The sequence below is a fragment of the Corapipo altera genome, unplaced genomic scaffold (assembly GCF_003945725.1).
Source record: "Corapipo altera isolate COAL_440 unplaced genomic scaffold, ASM394572v1 55, whole genome shotgun sequence".
NCBI classification, from domain to species: Eukaryota; Metazoa; Chordata; class Aves; order Passeriformes; family Pipridae; genus Corapipo; species Corapipo altera.
In genome coordinates, this window is record NW_020884882.1 from 4484784 (window position 1) to 4497987 (window position 13204).

At 37.9% G+C, this 13204-nt stretch overlaps 1 protein-coding gene across 9 annotated transcripts in view; it reads right to left on the reverse strand.

Moving 5' to 3' along the window:
- Positions 1-1419: 1419 nt before the first annotated feature.
- Positions 1420-13204, reverse strand: part of ERC2 (ELKS/RAB6-interacting/CAST family member 2) — a 433721-nt gene continuing 421936 nt past the window's right edge. For all 9 annotated transcript variants that reach the window (XR_003527258.1, XR_003527257.1, XR_003527256.1 and 6 more), the window contains one exon: positions 1420-4401. The gene's annotated coding sequence lies outside the window, so the exon portion shown is untranslated. The remainder of the gene's footprint in view (positions 4402-13204) is intronic.

Below are 13204 nucleotides of genomic sequence, written 5' to 3' on the forward strand. Positions count from 1 at the left end.
ACAGAGCTGTTTGGGGCTCTCAGAATGTGTCTAGAATGACATGTTGGCTTGAAACACAAGCCAACACATAGCTCCATCCCCTGAACGTCCCCCACTGCTTAATCTCCTGCTTGCTCAAACCTTGAGCTGCTTTGGCTCAAGCCTGGAGTGAACAAACAGACTCTCTGAGGAAGAAACCTCAACCTCAGCTTGGTCCTTATTCAGGCTCTCTCAGGGCTAGAGGAGCTCTTGACTACAAACTCAAACTTCAACATTAGGTGATATGATCTTGCACCCAGTTGCCCTCTGAGGAGCTCCCCACCCCAGCAGACACAAACATGCTGGTCCAGTCCCTTCCCCTGGGCCCCTCACAGCCCCTTTTTACAGAGGAAAGATCCTTGCTGAAAACCATCTTACAGAAAAAGGGGCTTAAGAGCCTTTGACAGTTTCCCCAAACCCACTGTTGTCCCCTCTATAACCTCAGTATGACATGTTGGTACTGTCCCCTTCACCACGTGGGGAGGCAGGAGCTGCCTTTAAAGCAGGAACTGATCAACACGGAAAATAGAATCAAAAATGTTTGTCTCCAGTGGGATGGAGAGTCCCCTAATACAGACACTACCTGAATACAGAACAAGACCACTCTGAAAAACCCTGCAGGTCTAGAAAGGAGCTAGAAGCAACTACTACTCAATTTATAGTATTGCAGCTCAAAGCTAAGCAGGCGTAAGTAGAATACACAATAAATGTATATTTAGCTGTAGTTAAAAGTGAAACTTAATATCTTGTGTTAGTACATAGTACTCTCTTACCAAGAAAACTAATTTATAGGTAAAGAAACAGAGCTTAAAACTAAGAGACTGTGTGTTTTTAAATAACCTAAGTAAAATGCATACTTAACTTACCTTTTATTCTCCTGCTGTGTGTGCCCTGAGCTGGTCCAGGGAGTTCTATGAGGTAAGAAATTCCTGGTCAACAAAAGTTCCTTTTCTAAAAAAAGTGAACATAATGGAAACGGGGAACCACTTACCAGGCAGCTGAAAAAGGAGCTGACTGTGCAGAGAATTTCACACCTTATGGCTTTTGGTCAGTAAAGTACATAAACAAAATGTAATTTTCTATGCAATTACACAGGGTCACACAAGAATATTATGTTTTAGAAACGCACTCAAAAGCATATTGCTCTCTAAGAGCCCAATCCAGAAAATGATTCTTCACTTTAGTAAAGTTGCTCATAAGCATTTCTGGGAGTGGAGCCTAGGAGACATTCTCTTTTTATGCTTTCTTAAACAGTTTATGTGATAGTAACAACAGGAAGATAAATTACTTTGAATGGTAGCAATTAGAGAAATAAGGAGTGTGATAAATTTACCATGTGGAAAACATCTCTCACACATTTTCTTACAGTCATTAAACCTACTTTTAATGACACAACACTGATTTCAGAAAGAAACAAAGTTTATTTGATGAATATAAACAAGCTGATCAACACTAAATACTTCCCATACACATGATAACAATGTTATGAACTCTAAATACCTTGGTACTTTACACTTCTACTAGACATTAAATTACAATGACTGTCTAATACATGCCCACTGGTAATTTCTAGGAATTCCTTAGTTTCATATCAATGTCCTTAACCATATATCAATATCACAATCCAGAACATGCCACTCACTTGAAAAAATTATTACAAGAAGCACTATCAAATGAGGATCTAAGGTAGATAGGGAATACTGACCCATTGCTGCAGAACATCACATTCAAACGTCACCCTACACACACAAAAAAAACATTGCGGATATAGTTTGTGTCAACACATCTGAGGTCTTTTCATAAACACTGTTTAAAAAGTAAATTGAAACCCACTTTCAAATGAAAGTCAATGTGCAGGTACGTGCATACTGGATACACAAAATTCATTAAATACAAAATTCATACTGTACATTGAAATGAAAGAAAGAATGTGCAGTACAAGACTGATCTCACATTAAAATAATAATCGTTATCTTAAATGCTAACCAAAAGTTGGTTTGCTCATTACACTTAGAGGGGGAAAAAAAAATCTACCAAACATTGCTGAAATAAAATACTTCCCAACATCACAGTGTTTATTGTAAACCCCGAGATTCTATTTTAGTATATGAAAGATTTTCTCCAAACATCATAGAGTATCACATGAAATGAAAATAAAGAAAAAAAAATAAGCAAGAAAGGAAAAAAGCAATGTTAGACAAAATTTTCCTCTTTAGGGGCTAACTTTTAGGCCCTGATAAAAGTTTAGATCAATACTCTTACCAACATGAGTGGAGCAAAAATGCCCCTAAAATAATACCTGTGACAAAATTGGCACGTACATATAAATATCTAACTATACAGCTTTGTATCTGTGACCCTATTTTCCCCCTAGTTTACATCCTACTTCAAGTATTCAGTTGCAGAGTTAAGGTAAAGACCTGATTGTAAGAGACACAGACGATTGTCCCCTACTGCGACAACAAATTTGTCATGAGAAACCAGTTTTGTTGTCTGAGTTTCCAAGTGCAACATTTGTCATATGTGCTAAATATACTCCTCAAAGCTTTGCTGTTTCAAAAACAAAGATCTAAAATGCCATTGATAGTTAAAGGACAAACTTTTTAAACATGAATGAAGTTGGGATTATCTACGCTATGCTAATTCTATACATTTTACTCTATTTACTGAAGACAGTAACATCCAGCAGGGCTCCTGCTCAAATAAATTGCTCTTTGATTGCACCAAGAATCATGGTACAAGTAAATAAAATATCATCTCTAGATAATAATTTTAAAGGGGTTACTATGTATGGCTCATGTAGGAGTTAATCGCACCACAGGTTCAAAAAATAATTTTTCTAAATTCAGTGCAAGACTTTAGGAGTATCCATTGAGATATTTTTTTTTTTTTTTACAGCAGCAAAGAAAAACTACTAAGGATTAAGGCCACCCATGCTTAAATTTATTGTTTGTCCTTTAAAAATGCAGATATTCTCTTCCCACTGCCATCAGCATGGAAGCATTTCTTCCATGGACAAAAAGATGCCTCAACAAAACAGCCAAACATTTTTGCACATGTTTGCCAGACTGACTGAAAATGTTCGTGGAGTCAGAAGGAACTTCTCCTTGAGAAGTTGTAGAGATCTGACTGTCAGTTAATAGTCTCTCACTGAATGTAATGACTTCACATTTTTATTTTTCCTTGCATGTGCTTTAAATTTATTTTACTAGACACATTTTGTTGACACAAACAGCCTTTGAGTGCTGTTTGTTCATTGGTATTTTCTTTAACATCTAAGATTCATTGGGGTCCATGTTGGAGACTGTTTTTCAATGTAGAGAACAATAACAAACAGTTCCACATTTACAGGAGACCTAGTGCATATACTGTATTCACAGCAATCTTATCTTTATTTTTGTTTTTTGTTTGTTTGTTTTTTAAGAGTCCCAGCTTTTATCATTGAAAACATGTATGCATTTGGATGGTAAAAGGTTGATACATCCTTGTGTACATGTCCATATATATACATACATAAGTATTTATATACGCCTCAAGCTTTTACCATCCCGGAATAGATACATCTTGTATATAATCATATATTTATGTTCAAATTAGATGTCCTATGCATTGTCAGAGACACACACCATATTTTCATAAAGCTAATCTTTTTCATCAGTTATTAGTACCAAAAATTGATTTCATTTCCAACCTGGCCCAGAGCTTAATACCGGTTATATTATAAATATTTGGTTTTTGTTTGGTTTGGTTTTGGTTTGTTAATTGATATTATTTTATCAGTAGATATAAGAAAACAGAGGAGGGTAAAGGCTTGGTTTTACTTTTTGGAAAAGCCCACATCTAACTGGGGGTAAGGTTAATGCCAACACCCTTATATAGCATTTTACTAATACCTCTTTGATAATCTAGTGCAATAGAAGTGATACTTTAGAATAGACTAGGTAAAATCAGCAAATGCAGATACCACATCTAAGAGAATCTGAATTACTTATTAAAATCAATATTAATTTACCAAAACTTAGTGAAATAACCTATTTAACTGAACTTCATTAAACAATCATATTCTGAACAGATGGTTTCTTTGTGAAAACAGAATAACTCACAAGACCCATTAAAAACAGAAATGAAGCTCTTATAATTTCTGCTTGAGTCTCCTTCATTATTTTCCAAAGTATCTAATTTCACAATAGACTACAAGAAATAATGGAGAAAATGCCAATTAATGCAGCATTTCATTAGATATCAACCTTAGCATTCATTTTCTGCATCTGTGATCTTCTCCAGGATATCATGGTCATGTTTGGAGATCCAATGCAATAGATTATCATTGTTACCTTCCAGTGCTACAGTTTTTTCTTCCTTTTTCGCTAGTTCCTCTGACAACTGTAACAAGGGAACAAAATATTCCAATTAACAACATGATTGAAGCATCCAGAACATTCTACTTCTCATCTGACCAAGATTCTTATAGACATGAGTGGGTATATTGCTTTTCTAGGGACTAAGGATTAAGTAAGGCATTTAAATTCGATTCAAACCCACTTACTATGTTCATAGGGTCGCAATTAGTTTTATTGCTGATTTGTATGACAAGATTCCCCCTAAATGGGAACTATTTTAAATTCCTAAGATGTCAAATTCTATTGTGCTTGTGTAAACAATGGGGTTTTTGATCTTGTCTATAGGCACAGTAGCTTTGAAGGAGTAATGCTGTTAATAAAACTAAATATTTTTATGTGGCAACCAAAGGAGTCATCCATTTATTTCCATGGCAGGTGGGAATATGCTGTACCTCGAGCAACTCTCCAAAACTGACACACCGTTTTGTCATTATATTTTAAGCACTTTAAGTTCACTTTAAGTTCTTAAGTACTTATTTAACTTCTCTCACAGCAGAGAAAGGTTTCATGGATACAAGAAGCTCAGATTTACAGAAGTTACAATTCACAACAGTCTGATATGAGGTCTGCAGCCACACTCCCACTGATCACAGGCCAAAACCTGGAGGACTGTGAGAGGTAATGGGTGTCAGCCCAAGTCAGTCAGTGGGAAGAGCCTTCCTGCCTTCTACAGACCTGTGTCTGGTTGTAAATGACTACAGAGTGAGACCTGAATGATTTTGATTGTTACACCAGTTGAGCTGCAAGCAAGTTCGTGAGCAGAGAGCAGTGAATTAGTCTTATTCACATTATCTGTATATCAGATGAGTGGGAGGAATTAAATGATTCCCTTACAGGGCAGTTGTTCATTTATCCACTGACTCTGTTTCTAGAAAATCTGAAATGCATTATGTATGGGATTTTCTGTTATTGCCCTTCCATTTATGTAACCTTAGAATTTTCCAAAACATCCAATTGTATGAAAAGAAATTGCCATACAACGCTTATGCTTTTGTATACAGCTGAAAACATACGTTTTTCCAAATAGAACTAGTTGACTGAAAAGCCCCTTTAAATTCTAGAATCTAATATTTGTAAGAGAAATTATTCGGTGAGTAAAGTGAAACCCTGCTTACAGAATAAACTCAAAAATTATTTTAAATCCTTATTTTCAAGTTCATATATATGCACCAAAATACATGTAACAGTTTATATCATACAAACTTAGATGAATAGTTCTGCTTTTTCAGTGAGGGGTTGGTACAATTCTTCTGGTTAAAACACTTAGGGACTAATCCAAAGCCCACTGAAATGTGGAAAGGTTCCCACTGACTTTAACAAGTTTTGGATCTGGCCCTTGAAAGGTCTAAAAAATGACTTCTGCAGAGCTGGAAAGCCAGGGAGTTCCTAAAGTAGATCATGTTACTAGTTCTGGCACATAAAATCTTTGCAAACTTTTTATGAAAACTGTAAGTCAGAGCATGCATTACGTTCTGTGAACTGTGCATAGCTCCCATTCTTTTGGGTGCCGAGAATTTCCTAATCATCATTCAAAGAGAATTTCCTAATCATCACTCAAACAGAATTTCCTAATCATCATTCAAAGAGATACGCAGGCAGAGGAAGAGCACGTGTAAATTAACAAGGAGAGGACATTCCAGAAACTGTAGCATAATAATGCCTAGATTTTTAAAACAGGCTCACTAAAACGTTACCACAGTGAATCTTCAATATAGTTGCTATTTTACAAGCTGAAGTTCCTTTGCAATTAACACTCCTTTATGCTTGGAAAAATAAGAACTCAGAACAAATTGTCCAATCTGAGGAAGAGCAAAAAACACAAAGTGTACTCTCCCTCCAGGTTGCTCCCCAGATTTTCATTGGGATTTTACTACAGAATGAAATCCCCCAAATGAACCTCACCCACTTAATCAACTCACCCATTCATCAGCAAACCATACATGTATTGGAAGTGTAACAAAAACTTGTTCACCACAGGTAGGAAATGCAAAGTATTTCTCAAGTAAGCCAAATAAATATATAAAAGGATATTGCTGTCAAATACCAACTGAGGTTGAGTAAATTAAATTTATATTTGTTTCTTCAATGCTGTACTTGGGACAAGTCACTGAACCTCTAAAACAGAAATAAAATTTGGTAACAGACATTGGGCCTGAATTCAGCAGTGCTCCAGCTGAAATTAATGTCTTATGAGTTTGGCACCTCTGTCAGTCCATTAGATACCAGTCAATGAAAACAGCAGAAGGATGTGAAGATATAAAAGTGTAGTAGCCCACAAATATTTGTTCAGATTGTTTTTTCTTTGGATAAAGACACCTGCCTGATTAGTACTTTTTACTTCCAATCCTTTCCTCTCAGCAGTGATTTGCAGAAACAAGCTGGAGAGAGTGGGTAAACACAAAGGGGTTAAAGGGGAAACTGTTTAATAACAGTAGTAAAATGCAGGCTATTTTTGACATCTGGGTTAATGTCCATTATGCACCATATGCTTTCCAAATGTTTGCAACAAGCACCCAGATACAAAAACAGATACCCATTCACATAGGCTTAAATTGCCCTCTCCTAACCTGTTACACATGGTACCTACATAAAAGGCCAACAACTGATATGGTAATTAGTGAGTCAGAAAGAGAGGGAATAGCCGCTTTATTACAGGGAATTGGTATCTGACCAAATGTTAGCAGAGAAGGATATCATTAATGAAAACCTATTAGGGTTATTTCTGCTCCTTAATCCATGACAAGGCATCTGTACTATAATGTGACATCTTTTAAAAAGCTGTCAGGATGAATTCCTCAGTTTCCTTCTCCAGACTCATTCATCATTACTGCAATCAGAGTACCAACAAATGATGGGAAATTATTTCATTTTCTGGAAACAAGTAACTAGACTAAAAAGTAGTATTTAAAAAATAAGGCTATAACTCATAAGGTCTTTCTCAAGTGACCTCCTGGGACTCACCTGTGCCTCTTGCAACAACAAAATCTAAATGGCATGAAGGAAAAAAAATGTATTCTCAATTTTTACCTTTATCGGTGCAAAACCATGAAAAGAATGACTCGATTAACTAAAACAAAGCCTTGGCACATACCACTCTAAATTCTGTCCCTGCCACCAGCTTATTCTGTGACTAAGCAAAAATCATATTATTTTTCTGTGCCTAACTTGCTCTTTGCTACAGCAGGCATAACATCAGGCTCCTCACAGGAATTTGCAAGGCTTAATGTTTGTAATGTGCCTTAAGAGTCTTGGATGAGTGCTAAGTATTATTATTTTTCAGTTCCTGCATTTGATTAAAACTGAAATAACATAGTAAAAATTAAATTAATATATTAAGTTACAAGTAAAGAGCAAGCATGTGGTTTGTGGAGCTACTTATAACACTTTTAATATGAACATGTATTACAGACTAGGTGATTCCCAAGGTCTGTACTGACATGTACCATGTGGGCATAACTTAACTGAAAAACCCCCCAGAAGTTTGATCCGGCCAAAAATCTGCTTGTGGCTTCTGTGTGAGCCCAGAGCTTGGACCAGTGGGAGCACTGTGGGCTGCTTTTCCCTGCCCCTGAAGTACAGTTGCAGACACAATCAGAGCCCAGATATTTGCAACTCAGCACAAGAAACAATATTGGGTAGCACAGATCTGCTGGAGTGCTTCCCACTGCGGAGTTCCCTTAACACAGGATATGACAATGGCATAATATGTGCTATTTGAACCTCTCTGTCATTACAGCCCCAACAATAAATACCATTTTTGCTACTTCCTCCTGGCTGAACTCTTGTGGAAAGAATGAAAACCCACCTCTCACTTTCTAAAGAATACAGTAACCTGTTAAAGCCTGTTATATCGATAGGAAAACCTCCCGTGAGGAGGGCCAAGAAGAGAAACAATTAAGACATAAAGTTGTATCCAACCTATGTACAAAACTTCCAATGCTGAGATGCCAAAGACACCTAAGACACTTGTTGAGCTGAGTGAAAAGGTAAAATCTAGTTTAAATTTATAGCATTCCTTCAGTGTCCCTCTAGGAGTTTGGCTTTTTGCCAGTGTTCCTTGTTAAAAATTTGTTAAACGTGTTTGGCATTAATGCAAACACAAAGTGCTCATTTGTTACAAATTCTATTGGAATGCATTCATTTAAGGCAATGAAGTAGTTACCAGAAAAGAAAAAATGTTCATTAAGTACATTTTAAAAATACAATGATGTATGCGGTGCATAACTATGGCGCCCCAGTGGCTATATAAATATCTGACAGAATAACCACAAGTTGTGTTTGGTTTGAAATTGGAATCTTTTAAACATAACCGATAGAACAAAAACTGGTTTTGTTTGTTGTCAAAACTGATGTTAGTCTTTCTTGTTTAGAACTACTTATAACAACCAAAGTTTTGGCGTGCAGTTTTTAACATCTCAAATCAATAAAGCCCACAGGTTAAAGTAATGCTCAAGGAAGTTTCTTGATTTGAAAGGTGAGTGCAGCACTGCACATTATCTGGAGAACACTGGACACAGAAAGTAAACACCCTGCTTGGAGGAGAACAAATTTTAGTCATTCTTAAAAACTCCACTTAAGGAAATGTTACCTGGGAGATCTGCAACTGTCTGACAACATTCAGGTACACCCAGGCAAAAGGTGTCCTGCTCTACTCTTAATGCACTGGTCCTTTCAGAAAATAAGGAGTTCAAACCTAGTGTACAAAATCCTAATAACAAATCTCTCTTTTATAATAATGTGAAATATCCCTGGTAATGATAACTCTTAATTTTTAATAGGCAATTATGAGGTTTATTTCTTAGATGCTAGAAAATATCTTCTTAGCTACATTTTAAAAGTAAAGCCATTTTTCTTTTTATTTTTTCAATAATTTATAGTTACTTACTAAAAAGCTTAAGAATGGTAAATACATGAGTAAAACATATTCAAAAGAAAGATCCAGAAACTCTGTGATTTAATTAAATATTGAAAGTTTCACAAAAACCCATCAGCATAAAAAGTTATTTATAAAGACAAAATTAACTTTGCTCCATTTCTGGCAAAGAAATTATTTATCCCATTTGTTGCTATTTATGTTTTAAATTCACTACACAGTAAACTTCAGAAGGATCTGCAGCTGGTGGTAGAATCACTGCACGAATGTGATGAACTTTCCATATTGCTATAATGCCAGAATTGTTAATCTTAGTTAGGGATAAAAGCAGATACCATTGGGATGAATAAAATCAAATGGATTCAAGCCCTTTAGAGAGTAAGAGTCCTTGAAAACTACTGTACAATTATATCATAAAATTAGATGAAGTTTATGAACCTTGAGACTATTTGGACAAGGATGCCTTCTCTACTGGGAATGTTTATAAATCAAAATTAGACAAGTGCTATATGAGTTGAAAGACAGCTATTTTTTTTTCTTATAACCTTTTTCTTTTCATAAAACAAGTCTAGTCCAAATCAAAGCTCTTCAGAAATATGAGAAAACTCAGCACATATTCTTCAATCTGTCACTTTGACGCTGAATTACAAAGAGGGTTACAGGGAATGTTAAGGATGGTTTCAGTGCAGCAGTCTGCCATGGGCTGAGCTGGAGCGCATTGAAGATGTTGGAAGAATTCCTGTGGATTCCAGGAGACCCTCAGTCCGCTCAAGGAGGCGGCCGTGACTCAGCAGCACAGGGCACGGGGTTCTTTGTCAAGACATTTATGACTTCCTTAGGATGCAGCACGTGAGACCATGGCAACTTCTTTTTTTTTTGTTATTTAAATGGAACTGAAGTGACAAGGAAAGAAGAAGAATTGAGTAAAGTGGCTCAAACAACAACGTTCCCAATGCGATCCGGAAAGCTGTCAATAACAGACAACGCTGGCTGAAATTGGAAGGTGCCTTTTCCACCCTGGCTGATGCTGAATGCCATTTATTCTCGTGGCCGGGACTAATTAGGGGCCTTTTTTTTTTTTTTTTTTTTTTTAAGATCAAGGATTTTGCGATCTCTGCTGCTTAATAACACGGTGTTGCCTGCCCGCCACCTGGCCCGGCGCGGCTCTCCCGGCTCCCGGCGGCGGCACCGCCTCGGGACACGGCAAGTGCGGGCAGGAAACCGCCGGCACGGCCGCGCTTAACCCGCGCACTGCCGGCCCCGCCGCGGGGGACAGCCCGCAGAAACCCGTGTGCCTGCAAACCTGGCACTGAGGGCGAAATTACCGCATCGGCCTGGTGATAAAGCTGGCATCGCACCCTCGGAGACGGGGATGAGCGCAGGCGGCAGCGCTGGCTGCGAACCCACGCACCGCTCGCTGCGCTGCCAGTGCACAGACAGCTCGTGTTCCCGCTGGCTGGGGAAAGAAGTGGTTAAATAAAAGCTGTGTCAAGCCCCCAGTCTAATAAGTCATCTTATTAGGAAGTTGTGATGCCCTGTTTGCCCTCGCCTGTGGCTTGTCTGCTCCACTGAAAGGTCTCCTGCTGGGACCTTCGTGGCATTATACGAGGCAGAGAAGGCTGCTGCAATATATGAGCCTTGGTTTGGAGCAGCCAAAACAGCGGGAGAACTAAGCTGCAAAGAATTAAACATGTAACAACTTTGTAAAAGCACAGACAGTGATTGAGGTTGGCCCTTTTGCTGTTGACACATTCTGGCCCCTGTAGGTTGTGGTCACTAAGCCCATTAGAGCTGCAGTGTGGCAACATCTAGTTCAGCAAGTTCAATGTGTTTCTGTTTTATTTCTAAATACTGGACGCAAGCTGGCAGCGATAGGAGAGTGGAATATGGCACCAGAAATATGTCATAAACACAGTCGTCATTGTCAGGGATGTGAAATTACTTTTCAAACTATTTATTTTTAGCTGAGGGAGGGTGGGCGTATTTTTGCATTTTGTTAACTGACATTTAATTGCGACTTGCTGCATGTTTTGTTTAATTAAAAAAAAATAAAAAGAAAGGAAACCTCAAGATGCGGTTTTCTCTTAGAAGAGAAAATTTTCACTAGAGAGAAGAATCTTTTTTTGCTCAAAATTCACTGAAGAAATGAACCCACTAAAATCTCTGCTGGGATAGGTTTCATTTAATTCAGATTTTAAAAACTGGATTGTGAAATGGAAAAGAAAGATTAATTAAATTAATGAAAGGAGATATTACAGACATAACTGAGGGGTAGATTTAAGTTCTAAATCCTAATATGCAGAAGAATACACCTTTCCATTTCCACTTTTTCAGGGAACAGTGCAAGGTTTCTATGGCACATCGATGGGATGTTTGTGATGCAAGCTCTGTTTGCCTTTCAAAACTGCATTGTGGTCCCACATTTTGTAAATCCCTGCAGATTCATCACTGCCAGGAGTTACCAGTCTGTAGATACGGAGCAAATAATGAGTTGGCTGAACACTTGTGTATCTGAAACATTTGTCTCTCTCTTGAGCCTGTTACGTGTTGGCTCTGCCCTCATCCCCAGACGAACTAAAGCTTATGTAAGAGGTTAAATGTGCAGAGAATGATAAAGACAGGTCACAGCTGAAGGAGGGAAGGGATTGGCGATCTTTTGTTCTTTTTCCCTGGTGCCCTCCCCTGTGTTTTTCAGGGGTTTTTGCTCAGGCAGAAGTTTCAACTTGCTGATCCACAGAAATGACTGGCCACTCCTTTTGGAGGGACAAAAGGGCAAAGCAGATTCTTTCTTTGGCCACCAGTGGTGAAGGAACATTTCTTTTCTGTTCTTGGGAGTTTGCCTGAGCCAAGCAAGGTCATCACTGTGGCTTTTCTCTGCATGAGGGAAATTTCTAGAATTTGTAGGAGTTATTTTTTTTCTGCCATCTTTTGAGATTTGCTGATAGTTTGGGACTAGAAGGAAATTCTTAAGATCTCATACATATTTGACTGGTTGTAGCAAGGATGATTTGGGTTTTCCCTCATGCAGCCTACCAGAGTCAGTCAATATTTAATAGCTAAAATTGGCTGGCTGTTGTGCTTGGATAACTCTAGTTACTGTGGCTGCTACCACACTGTTGTTAGAAGCATATTGGTTACTAGATGTTGTACCAGAGTAAATACTAATAAATTTGGTGGTTGTGGCGAGGAAGTTTAATCCAAAAGCATTCCAGCCAACGAGGAGGCACACAAGGGCTGTACTCCTTCTTTTGATGTGCCCAAAGGCTGGATGGAGTCGGGCAGAAGAGAGGTGGCGAGGGCTGAGTGCAGGTTTGAGGTACTTGATGTGTGTGTGCCTATTTCTCCCCTAAGGAAAAGGGTGGATTCTTGGCTAGAAAGGACAAGACTTCTTAGAAGTGCTGGACATAGCATAATGTCCTTAGGGCAGATAACTCCAGTAAGTTAGCAAAAGTTTGCTGGGATTATTTTTACTTAATCAAACATGGAATTTAATAAAGATGCATCTAATGGCTTGTGCCTGCTTTCCCAATCACCTCAGACTGCTTATCTTCTACAGTTGAGAATAAACTAAAGAGCTTCAGAGTCTTGCCCTGTGGATCTGAATATCTGTACCAACAGCTGTATGTTCCCACCTATACTTCACAACTTAGACAAACCATTAACGTGCCATTTCATTAGTTTGTTCTGCTAGTTAATAGCCCTGTACTCTTTAAAGTTATCCTATCAGTTATATTTAAATACTGATTGTGCTGTGGAAGACATTATGAGGTATGGTTATTGTAGTAATAATAATATAAAAGAAATCAATATGCCAAAGGATAGTCAGAGTTCTATAGTATACAAAAAACCTGTTTTACAGTACATGAGATATACTTCCATCTTCTTCCCCTTCAAATGTTCCTAAATATATTTT